Source organism: Callithrix jacchus, chromosome 7, assembly GCF_049354715.1.
Source record: "Callithrix jacchus isolate 240 chromosome 7, calJac240_pri, whole genome shotgun sequence".
NCBI classification, from domain to species: domain Eukaryota; kingdom Metazoa; phylum Chordata; class Mammalia; order Primates; family Cebidae; genus Callithrix; species Callithrix jacchus.
In genome coordinates, this window is record NC_133508.1 from 93,419,838 (window position 1) to 93,432,058 (window position 12,221).

General features: G+C 41.0%; 1 long non-coding RNA gene across 2 annotated transcripts in view; it reads right to left on the reverse strand.

The window, feature by feature from the left end:
• Positions 1-12,221, reverse strand: part of LOC118142952 (uncharacterized) — a 109,934-nt gene that overhangs the window by 71,804 nt on the left and 25,909 nt on the right. For both annotated transcript variants that reach the window (XR_013520397.1, XR_004726942.3), the window contains exon 2: positions 1,153-1,245. This is a non-coding gene — a long non-coding RNA (uncharacterized LOC118142952). The remainder of the gene's footprint in view (positions 1-1,152; positions 1,246-12,221) is intronic.

Below are 12,221 nucleotides of genomic sequence, written 5' to 3' on the forward strand. Positions count from 1 at the left end.
TGCTTTTTTATTACAACCTATTTTAAAAGCATAAATCCAAACAGCAAATAATTCTCTGGAGTTTTTCCTTCACATCCTACTCAAAAATAGCTGAGCTCTGACAGCAAGCTCTCTGTTCCAGGAAAATTCTTCATTAAATAAATGAATTCCATGTGCATATTAAAAAGACATTTTGCTTCATATTCCTTCTATTTATAGCCAGAGTTCAACCACTGGGGGCCCCAGGAGCCTGTCAGGGTCTTCGTGTGTTCTTCAGCTCACACTCTCTCCTCCCTGCTCCAGCCCAACTGCAGATCTGGCTCCAGGCCTAGGTGGCAGGAAAACCAAGGTGCCAAAATGGGCTTGTGGAAGTGTATCCTGAGGAGGTGTGCTCCCCAACCTTTTGGTGCAAACTTTAGGATGCCCTGAAATTCCTGGGGGAATACATGCCATATAATAATTACTAACAGCATGGAGAAGAAAGGGAATCAGACTAGAAATAAGGATAAAGGGAGGGGTGGAAAGGACTGGGTGGTTTCTGAAGTCTTCCACTGCAGAGAAGCCTCATGACCCAGGTAGATCATATAATAATTCCTGAGGCCACCATCCCCTCCTCTCCTTTGTGTGCCAGATACCATGTTAGGCACAAGAATTAAAGGTGAATAGATAAAAATAATAATAATTAGAAATAGTTTTTACCCATAAATAACTTACTGCCTAATAGGGAAACAAAACACATTCAGAAAGATGTGGTTGAGTGGAGGAGAAACTGCATGGAGTATTGAACTAGAGGAAATGGGGTTTTAACCTGACTTGGTCATTTGCTTGTTGTGTGACCTTGGGAATGGTGTGTCTCTCCTCTTAGCCTCAAGGGTTTCATCTACAAGCTAGAAATTACATCCACCCTCAGAGGAGTGTTATGTGGACCAAATAAGGTTATGGCTACAAAGCACCTAGCCCAGTACCTATCATGTTTCAGCTCAAGAAAGGGTAGGTTTTTTTCTTACCTTCTATACTAGTCTGGGTTCTCCAATAGGAGATGATAGATAGATAGGATGATTGATTGATAGATCAGATGATTGATGATAGATAGACAAACAGATAGAGTGTGTGTGTGTGTGTGTGTGTGTGTGTGTGTGTGTGTGTAAAGAGACTTATAAGAAATTGGCTCACATGATTTGAAAACTGAGAAATCCCAAGATCTGAAGTCAGCCAGCTGGATTCCCAGGAAAGTCAATGGTATGGTTCTAGTCTGACTCTGTAGACCTGAGGAATAGGAAAGTGAATGGCGTTAGTTCCAATCTGAAAGCCAACTCACGACCCAAGACGAGCCAGTTTTTCAGTTGGAGTTCGAAGGCAGGAAATGGTCAGTGTCTCAGCTCAAGTGTCAGCAGGAACAGTTCCCTCACTCAGCCTTTCTGTTCTATTCAGGTCTTCAATTGATTGGATGTGTTCTATCCACATTACGGAGGGCCACCTGCTTTACTCAGGCCTACCAATTCCAATGGTAATTTCATCCAGAAACACCCTCACAGACATGCCCAGCATAATGTCTGTCCAAATACCTGTACTGGTCAAGTCAACACATAAAATATCACAACTTCCAAGAAAGAAATTGGTATTCTAAACGGGATTCAGAGAGACCTAGAGCATTTGAATGAAAAAGGTTACTTTTGGCTGAGTAGTGTAGAGGAGTTGATATCTGAGTCTTTTTTTCCTTTTTTTCATGATTGTAGCTGCACCAGTTACCAAGAACCTGCCCATCCTATAGGAAAGGTCTGGGCTTAAGTTTCATTCACTCCTTGTCAGTCTCAGCTGCATCTCACCATGTGACTCCCTCACTTCTTACTTTGCATTATTGTCCCTGTCTCAATTCTACTAGTCTGTAGTCTTGATGCTACTTTCTCCATAACTGATGGAGGCTCTGTGTGTTTTGTTTTGTTTTGAGACAGTTTTATTCTTTTTTGCCCAGGCTGGAGTGCAATGGCGTGATCTTGGCTCACTGCAATCTCCGCCTCCTGGGTTCAAGTGATTCTCCTGTCTCAGGCACTCAAGTAGCTGAAGTACAGGCACGCGCCACCATGCCCAGATAATTGTGTATTTTTAGTAGAGACAGGGTTTCACCATGTTGGCAAGGCTGGTCTCAAACTCCAGATCTCAGGTGATCCACCTGCCTCGGCCTTCTTAAGTGCTGGGATTACAGGCGTGAGCCACTGCGCCAGGCCTGGCTCAGTGTTTGACACATGGTAGAGGTGCAGAAGATACTGGTTGAGTGACTATGAAATCTAATTCAACCATTTCATGCAACAGATGAAACAGCTAAGGCTTCTGGCTTGTGTGTTTGTTCATTCAGCCTCTGATGAGCACTTGCTATGTACTGCAACAACCTATCAAGGTAAATATGTAGAAATAAGCAAGACATCATATATACTCCCTGAAAGCTCAGACTGGCACAAGGGAGGAAAATGAAAAGGGGAATGCCTACTATGTGCAGGGCTCTGTATGTATATCACTTCACCTACTTTTCCTAATGTCTATTTACTCATTCATTTATCTAAAAATTTTATTGAGCATAAACAGTGGTATCCCTAGAATCCAGAAATTGTCCTAGGTTCCAGGGATACTACAGTGAACAAATGAGAAATAGCTACCATTATAGAGTTCGCAGTAAGGTAGGTGACACAGAGAAACAGAAAAATAAAATAAACCAGTCAATAATGAAAACGATGATATTTGCAAAATGCAGAGAAATCAAGAAAAGAAAAAATATATAATCTATCTGGGGAAGTCAGTTAAAAGTTTAATCTGATCAGTTCTCAGATCAGATTTTGTATCTGATCTGAGAATTGATGGAAGAGTACCTGTTCTCCAATCAGACATATAGGGAATACTGTGGATACTAGATACTGCATCTTAGGCCACGAGCATGATCTATACAGAATCTTGCCAACATGGGAGAACATAAACAAATAAAAGCTTGTGTGTGTGTGTGTGCGTGTGTGTGTGTGTGTGTGTGTTGAAGTTCTTTACAATTTAATTTTTCCCAAAGCATTATGTTAAAACATATGACTATAAACCTTTGCACACCACAGTCTACCGCTGAATCTATATTTGACAGACAGGTGGTTAAATGTAACTCTTTGTGTATGAAATTCAACAGCTTTCAACATTCATTGTTAGAAAATCATGTCGGGCTGGTATATAACTGCTGGGTAAAGAAGTGCTGGTGGGCAGGGGCAACTTCTCCACCACCACTATGCATATCTTTGTGGCCCTGTGGCGATTTGCCTCAACCAGTCATTACCCTCTCTCTTGGATGAAATACTGCTTTCAAGGATCATAGGCATGGAAAACTATCTGACAGCTGAGTTGGAGCCTCAGTGCTGCTCCTTTTTGCTCTTCAAAACAAACTCATTGAGCCTTGGTTTTATCAATTAATAATTGCTCCTTTTTGTTGAAAACTTACTGTTTGCCAGACAGCATACTGGGCACTTAACATACATTCTCTCAGCAAGTATTCACTACAATCAATAGGTATGGATGTAAGTATTACAATTCTTATTTCACAGACACGGAAACTGAGGCCTAAGAGTGATAAACTGATCTGTTCAGAGCCACGCAGATAGGATCAGAATATGGTCCAGAGCTCAGCAATCACAATTCCTTACTCTCTATCAACTCCCTTCTAGTATCAGAGGTAAATACAATTCAACTGCATTTCAAAAAGGATGTGTTAACATTAATTAGGCTATCAAGCCTTACTCTGCTGTTTCTAGACTTAAAATGCTTCCTCAGTTCCTCCTTCACCAACCACAAAATAAAATCCCTTCTACTTACGTGGCATTCAACATTCTTTATTCTTTCTCTTCTTTCTACCCCTTCAACCTTAGTAACATTCATCCCCCAACCTCAACACCGAATATTGCACATCCTAAGGAAACTATGGGATATCTACTTCTGGCCAAAATGGAGTGACTGGGGCCAGCTTTATTCTCTTACCTGAAACAACTGAAAAATTAAACAACAATGACAACAACAAAAGCAATGGTTCTCAAGACATTGGACGCTTAGGCAATGTAGGACTATGATTCCTGCAAGACAGCTACATTAAGTTGTTCTTGCACTGATATAAAGAAATACCTGAGACTAGGTAATTTCTATGAAAAGAGGTTTAATTGGCTCATGATTCTGCAGGCTATACAGGAAGCATAGCACCGTCTGCTTCTGAGGAGGCCTTGGGAGGCTTCCAAGCACAGTGGAAAGCAAAGGGGAAGCAGGCACATTACCTGGCAGGAGAAAGAGCAAGAGAGAGCATGGACAGGAAGGTGTCACACACTTTTAAATAACCAGACCTCATGAGAACTCACTCACTGTCAGGAGGACAGCATCAAAGGGATGATGCTAAACCATCCATGAGACATCTACCCTGAAGATCCAATCACTCCCACCAGCCCTGACCTCCAACATTGGGAATTATATTTCAATATGAGACTTGGGTGGGGTAAATATCCAAACTGTATCAACAGGAAAACAGGGTACATCTTTTGACTGCCCCAGCTTACAGCCTTGAGTACATTTCTAGGCCACAACATAGGATGTGGCACCTAGATGGAACCTAGTGGACTCCTTGATTTGAGGAGACAAAGCTGGTGATCCAGGGAGACCAAGGTGGCTGGAGTTCGAGGGGTATATTCTAGAAAGAAAGGCCAATGAGAGAGGGAACTCCTGAGATGTGCTGACAGTTCCCCTTCAGTATTAAGCTGATACTGCATCTTAGGCCATGAAGACAGCCTCTACAAAACATTGCCAACATTGGAGAACATTAACAAATAAAAGCTTTTCTGTGATGAAGTTCTTTACAACTTAATTTTTCTTTACAAGCAGCATGTGCATGTAAAGAAAACCACCTGAGACAGGAGAAAGAGACCTCAATTTATTATGAGGAAAAAAAATCAGTCAAATGACAGTAACCCAGATGATTAAATAAACAGATGAGGGCATTAAAACCGCTATTGGAAGGGTATTCTGTATGCTCAAGAAGCTAGAGGAAAGGTTGAACATGTTAAGCAGAGATGTGAAAGATGTAAAAGACCCAAACTGAACTACAACATCTGAGAGAAAAAATGAACTGTATGGTTTAATGGCAAATCCAACACTGAAAAAGACAGTGAATATGCAGATTATCCAAAACAAAACACAGAAGAAAAAAACTAAAAAAAGAAAAAATGAATGAATCGTCACTGTTATTGAGAAGACTATTTAGAAAATGGAAAAACAAACCACTGACTAGGAGAAAATATCTTCATAATTTACAAAGCATTCTCAAAACTCAATAATGAAAAAAACAAACCAGGCCAGGTGCAGTGGCTCACACCTATAATTTCAGCATTTTGGAAGGCCGAAGTGGGTGGATCACTTGAGCCCAAGGGTTTCAACCAGGCTGGACAACATGGAAAAATCTTGCCTCTACAAAAAAATACAAAACTTAGCTGGCAATGGTGGCATATGCCTGTAGTCCCAGATACTTGGGAGGCGGAAGTGGGAGGATGGCTCAATCCCAGGTTGAGGCTGCAGTGAGACATGACTACATTATTCCAGTCCAGCCTGGGTGACAGAGAAAGACCCTGTCTCAAAAAAACAACAACAAAAAAACAAAATCATTCGATTTTTAAAATAAACATTATATGTGAACACTCTATCAAAAGCAAGATATACAAATGGTGAATAAGCATATGAAAAGATCCTCAACAGCATTAGTAATTGGAAAAAGGCAAATGAAAGCATAGTAAGATGTGCTGATGACCTACTAGAATATCTAAATGTTTAAAGACTAACATACCAAGTGCTGGAGAAACTATGGAGCAAGTAGAGCTCTCATACACTGTTGGGAGAGGTGCAAAATGTTACTATCAGTTTGGAAAACAGTTTGACAGCTTTGTAAAGTTAAACTCACCTCTGTCATATGGCCCAGCCATTCTACTTCTAGGAATTTAACAAAGAGAACTAAAAGCATATGTCCATACAAACACTATTGTTTCTGACAGCTTTATTTGTAATGTCTAAAATTTAGAAATAACCCAAATCTTCATCAGCAGGTAAACGGATATGTGAATATGGTATATCTGTACAATGAAATAGTATTCAGCAATAAAAAGAATGAACTATTCATACATAGAATAACATGGTAAACCTCCAAATAATTAGGCTGATTAAAAAGAACAAAATTTAGAAAGAATACTTACCGTTTGATTTTGTTTATGTAAAATGCTAGAAATGCAAACTAATCTGCAGTAACAGAAGGCAGATCCGTGGTTGTCTGAAGAAGGAGATGGGGATGGGGCTGGGGATGAGGATGGTGATGGGATGGGGATGAAAATGGGGCTGGACTGGGGAAGGGGATGGGATAGAGATGGGAATCAGTGGGGTGGGGATGGGGATGGGAACTGGGATGCAAATGGAGATGCAAGTGGAGATGGAGATAGGGTGGAAATGTGGATTGGGCTGGGAATGGAGATTAAAATGGGGATGTGGTTGGGAATGGGAATGAGGTTGGAGAAAGCAGGTAGAGAAGGACAGGAGAGAACCATCAAGGGGTACAGGAAAGCATATGGGAGTGATGGATATGTTCACTATTTTAATTATTTTTGATAGATTCATAGGTGTATATGTACAGGTATCAGACTGTATGCTTTCAATATGTGCAGTTTATTGTATGTGAAGAAGAAGAAAAAGAAGGAGGCAGAGGATCAGGAAGAAGAAGCAATCATACCTATAATGCTAAGAGTAGCTCTTCTGCATCATCTAGAAGCAAGCAGATAGTGTCTTCTGCCTTCTATAAAGCCATAAGGCTTTCAGCTCCAGGCGAAAATGAAAATAATAGATAAAGTAACTACAGAACAAGGCAGTTGTCAAGAATATTGATTTGGCAAATGCTTTTCCAGTGCTTGCTGCTTGCCAGGTTCTCTACTAAGTGCTTATCTTACTTAATCCTCATATCAGCCCTCTGAGGGGAGAACTATTAATAACCTCATTTTACAGATGAGGAAATAGACCAGAAGTATTAAGTGCCATGTCCAGGGTCATACAGCAAAGCCAAATTAAATAAAGGTATATAAAAACAACCCATAGGGCCCAGGACAGAGCAGGCATTTTATAAATATGAGTTGAGACCACTCTACTTGGTATATGTCAATGGAGGTGACCTTGTTCAGTGATTAAGAACACAAACTCTGAAGTGGAGCAACCTGGGTTCAAACCCATTTACCAGCTGTGGGACCTTCAGCTTAGAATTTCACTTTCTGTGCTGTTTCCGTATTTGTAAAACAGGATCTGATTTAAAGGTTTATTGGAATAATGTGCATAAAAAATATGGAATGGTGGTTGATAGATAATAAATTCTCAAAATATGGCACTTATCGTGCTAGTTGAGTCTTGGTTTGGGGAGTGTTTGACTGTATTGATGAGAGAAGACACATGGCAATGCTGTATCATCCCCAATATAATCCGCTTGAGGATTCAACAGAATGGCAGTCATATTTTCATTTACCATGCTATTCGGAGCAAAAAAAGAGATCTTTCTTCCAAATAAAACCCATCATTTGTGTCCTAACAAATTCACGTCTCATCAGCAATTCCTCTCTGGCCATTCCTGGCCATCTCAGTACTCCCTCAATGCCCTGTGAGGGAGCCTTAATCTGAAGTCAGTTTTTCTCCCTAAACAGACTCTCACAAGCCAGTGTCTCTCTGACTTACACCTCTTCTCTTCTCGAACATCCTCATCCTTGGGGCTCTTAAGGTCTCAGGATAAATGGTTCAGAGCCATTTATGGTATGATGCCCTCTTTGAACAAAGCTTGTAGTTTAACATTCTACTTTGCTCACTACACACCAGCCACATTAATGAGATGACTGTATTATTTCTCCATCCAGTAGAGATGCTTTAGAGAGTGCAAAGAACCCCTATTAATGAGTACTCTGGGTCTAAATAGGGACTATCCACAGAAAACAGGACCATATGGTCACCTTACATACTGACTTTCTCTCCATTCTTGGCTTGTGCAAAACTCTTTGGCAACTTCCTGCATGCTGCTTTACTTAAGCAAAATGCCCTTCCCCTCCCCTTTAATTTCACCACCTATGACTCACCCATTTAGTTTCACTTTCAATGACACTTTCAGCCACAGAGCCTCATAGCACCCTATATCCCTTTCTTATAATACTTTTCATAACTTTTTTGAACAACTATATCTCCATCAAGGTTGATTTATGTCTATCTCTCCCACTAGACTACAGGCTTCATGAGCATAGACTATGAGTGTCTTATTCATCATTATATCAAGTTTCTCACAGTTACTGAATGAATAAATGAATCAGTAAAATTATTATTATATATGACTTATACAGTAACTCTATAAGATGAACAAGTATTATCATCTCTATTTTATAGATGGAGAAATGGAAACAGAGAAGTTAAGCAACTTGCCCAAAATGACACAGTGAGTGAAATACTGAATACACGGGACTCCCATCCAGTTCAGTACATTTTCTGCTACTCCATATTGTCTCTTAATATCCTATCTCCATGTCTTTTGGATCTGAAAAACTCAACCTCTATCATTAGCAGCTAATGAGTACAAAAGAGATTTCTCTGAACATAGACAAGCCCTCTACCCCTTCTCTTTTAGTGCGGGGCTCTTGGAAAGGAAGCTTACTTCAAGTAGATACAAGAAATAAACATTCTTGCTAGCTTGAATGCAGCCTAATCCAGTGGTTATTTAGATTAAAACCCCAGGGCAGTGTCTAAGCCAACCTCGTCTATGAGGCAGAAGAGTGCCACCAGGTTCAGCCCACACTCAGGAGCTTCAGCCCAGGAGAAGTACATAAAGAGATAGTTCAGAATCCCAGTGCTCCAAGGGAGCCTTGATGACTGAAATTTGAGAGGCCTCCTGAACTTGGAAGAGAGGTCAGTCCACCAAATGCTCCATTGTCCACTGAATGTTACACCCGGTGCAATTCCAGATAACTCAGTACTACAGTATTCTCTTACAGCCGAGAGCATTATATTTTTCAAACACTTCCATAAACAGCTTTCTTTTAATCTATCAACAACTAAGAAAAATGTGGGAAAAAGTAATGCAGTAAAAAATGGTTAAGTGCATGGGATTTGGAGTCAGACAGGTTGAATCCCATCTCTGCTACCTTCTAGCTATGGAACTTGAATAAGCCACTGAGCCCATGTGAGTCTCAGTTTTCTCTTGTGTAAAATAAAGATTACTGTATTACATACAAAGACATCATAGAGGCAGTCAGGTGATGGATATAAAATGCCTCTCTCATAAGTTCAATATTAATAGTACTTAAGTCAGAATTTCTGGACTTCCACTTCGCTGAGTGAGATTTCTTTGTAGCAAGGCCCACCAGCAAACATTTTAGTTCATCTCCATAATTAAATAACAGGCTGATTAAATATTTGTGGCATGAATCAATAAGACAGTGAAACTTTGTCCCATTATGGCACCAAGAAACCTTTCCCTCTTTCCTGGTTTGGGGCTTAAACGCTTCTGGAATAACGAGCTGTCATGGATTGATGAATCACAAACCAGTGGGTTTACAATGCCTTCAAGCAATCAGGTTTAAAGAAAAGTCCTTTAGGGCACATTGATGGGGGTGAAAGGGAGTGGGGCTGGGTCCTGATGAATCCCACACGTGGCCTGACAGAGTGAATGGCAGCCTCATCAAATTGGTACTTGGTGGAGGCACTCGGGGAGTTCTTACTTACCAGCCCCACGGCAGACTCCACCTCTGATTGGGGAGGCCTGAGTCAGGCGATCCTGCTGATTGGAGTCAGCTCAATGACTCCTCATTTGGGAAGAAGGGGATATTGAATTCATCAGTTATGTTGACAAGGGGGTGTGGGGTGGAGGAAGGATCTCCCAGAGCACAGGGGAAAACCCAGTGTGGGGCAAATCTGTGAAGAACACTGGGTTAGACTTGGGCACGATGACCCCTTGAGCCAAATTAATGACTCACAGGCTCCCATTGTTTTGTTTCAAATTGTACTGAATGATGGATAATAAATATTAGCCCTTGGTTCTCACTCAAACAGTCTAAGAAAACAGTAGGTAATTTCTTAATTTTTTTCCTAGTGTTTTCATGTATCTTTAAATGCTATACAACATTTATATTTCAAAAATTGGACATGCTGTTATTATCTGGGATGGGAGCAAGCAATTGGAATTTCTTTTTTTTTTTTTTTTTTTTTTTTTTGAGAAGTAGTCTCACTGTCACCCAGGCTGGAGTGCAGTGGTGCGATCTCGGTTCACTGCAATCTCCATCCCCCAGGTTCAAAGATTCTTGTGTTTCAGCCTCCCAAGTAGCTGAGATTACAGGCATGTACCACCACACCCAGATATTTTTTGTATTTTATGTAGAGATGGGGTTTTTCTATATTGGCCAGGCTGGTCTCTAACTCCTAGCCTCAAGTGATTCACCCGCTTCAGACTTCCAAAGTGGTGGGATTATAGGTATGAGTCATGGTGCCTGGCCAACAAATTGGGATTTTTTAGACACTTATTTTGTACCATGTGAATACATGTATATTGTTATTTTACTCAATTCTCTGAGAGTGCTGCCTACATATTTCCCAAATTACAGATAAGACAACAGGGAAAGACAGATGACTAATTTGCCGAGTCACTTTACAAGACAGAGACAGAGGCTGAATGCAGTGGCCCATATCTGTAATCCCAGCATTTTGGGAGGCTCAGGCAGGAGGATTGGTTGAGACCAGAAGTTTGAGACCAGCCTGGGAAACACCAAGTCCCCATCTCTACAAAAAGTAACAATTAAAAAGTTAGCCAGGTGTGTTGGCAGATGCCTGTAATCTCAGCTACTTGGGAGGCTGATGCAAGAGGATCACTTGAGTCCAGGAGTTGAAGGCTGAAGTGAGCTATGAATGTGCCATTGCACTCCAGAATTTCAACTCAAAGCTATGCAACTCTAAAGTGTATCAGTCCACACCCTGCCCACTTTACCTCTGCTCCAAGAATCAACAGCAAAAGTTGGTTTGGCACATTGCACACTGGTGGATATCACGTACATGTGTTTCACTGGTTAAGTTTTGAAGTGAATTGTTTCTCCCAACAGTCTTAAGTGAACAAGCTAAATTTGAGGTCAAGTGTCTTTGGTGTTATGAGAAGCTCCAATCCAGCTGTCTCTGTAAAGTCCCTCCTAGAACCTCCTTCCAGACTGTTCTACTCCAGGGGCCATTAAGATACACCTTTTTCCAGATTTTTCAGAGCCAGAATAGACCTTGAACTTCTTCTTTTTCAGATTGCTGGGGCTGCCCTAATTAGCACAATGTAAGTATTGGGAGGGGAGTTGGATAGTTAGTGCAGGGGGCCTGGGCCAAGGCCTCCTCTAGCTAATACGTTTGAGATTCTGTAAATTGAAGGGTCCCCTCTGGTTCGGAATCCATATTCCACACTTCTACTCTCTCAGCCTGGCTTCCATGTCCAGAGTTCACATGCTTTAGTACTTCTAGGTTAATGATACTGAATCACAGCTTTGGAAGGCACTTTAGGACTGTCAAGTCCAATCTCCAGTTCAATAGTTGGATCTCACCTACCACATCCCTGCCAATTGGTTTTCTGTCTGCTTACCCTTCTCCAGCAATGAGAAGCTCATTACTTCATTCCTTTTTTGGATAATGTGGCTGTTAGAAAGTTCTTTCTTTGTTTTAAATTGTTTCAGGCAGGAGGGACAAAATGAACAAAGACGTGGAGGAGAAAACTGCTTGTGTCATTCAATGAGGATTTGGAATCAGGAGACTAGGGTCAAGATCCATATCTCCTACTTCTTAGCTGGTGACATTGGACAGGAATTTAACCCTAGTGAATTTAAATATTTATTTTCTTAGCTATGAAATAGGGTTAATAACTGCCCTATCTACCCTCAAGAACTTGCTGTGAGGATGGAATGAGAAAGTGTATACATGTGTAACAGGATAGTTATTACCACAGATAGTTTTTCGTTTGTTTGTTTGTTTTTGAGACAGAGTCTCACTCTGCCATCCAGGCTGGAATGCAGTGACGCAATCTCAGCTCACTGCAACCTCTGCCTCCTAGGTTCAAGTGATTCTCATGCCTCAGCCTCCCGAGTAGCTGGGATTACAGGCATAAGCCACCATACCATGCCTGGCTAATTTTTTTTCTTTTAGAGATGGGTTTTACCATGTTGGCCAGT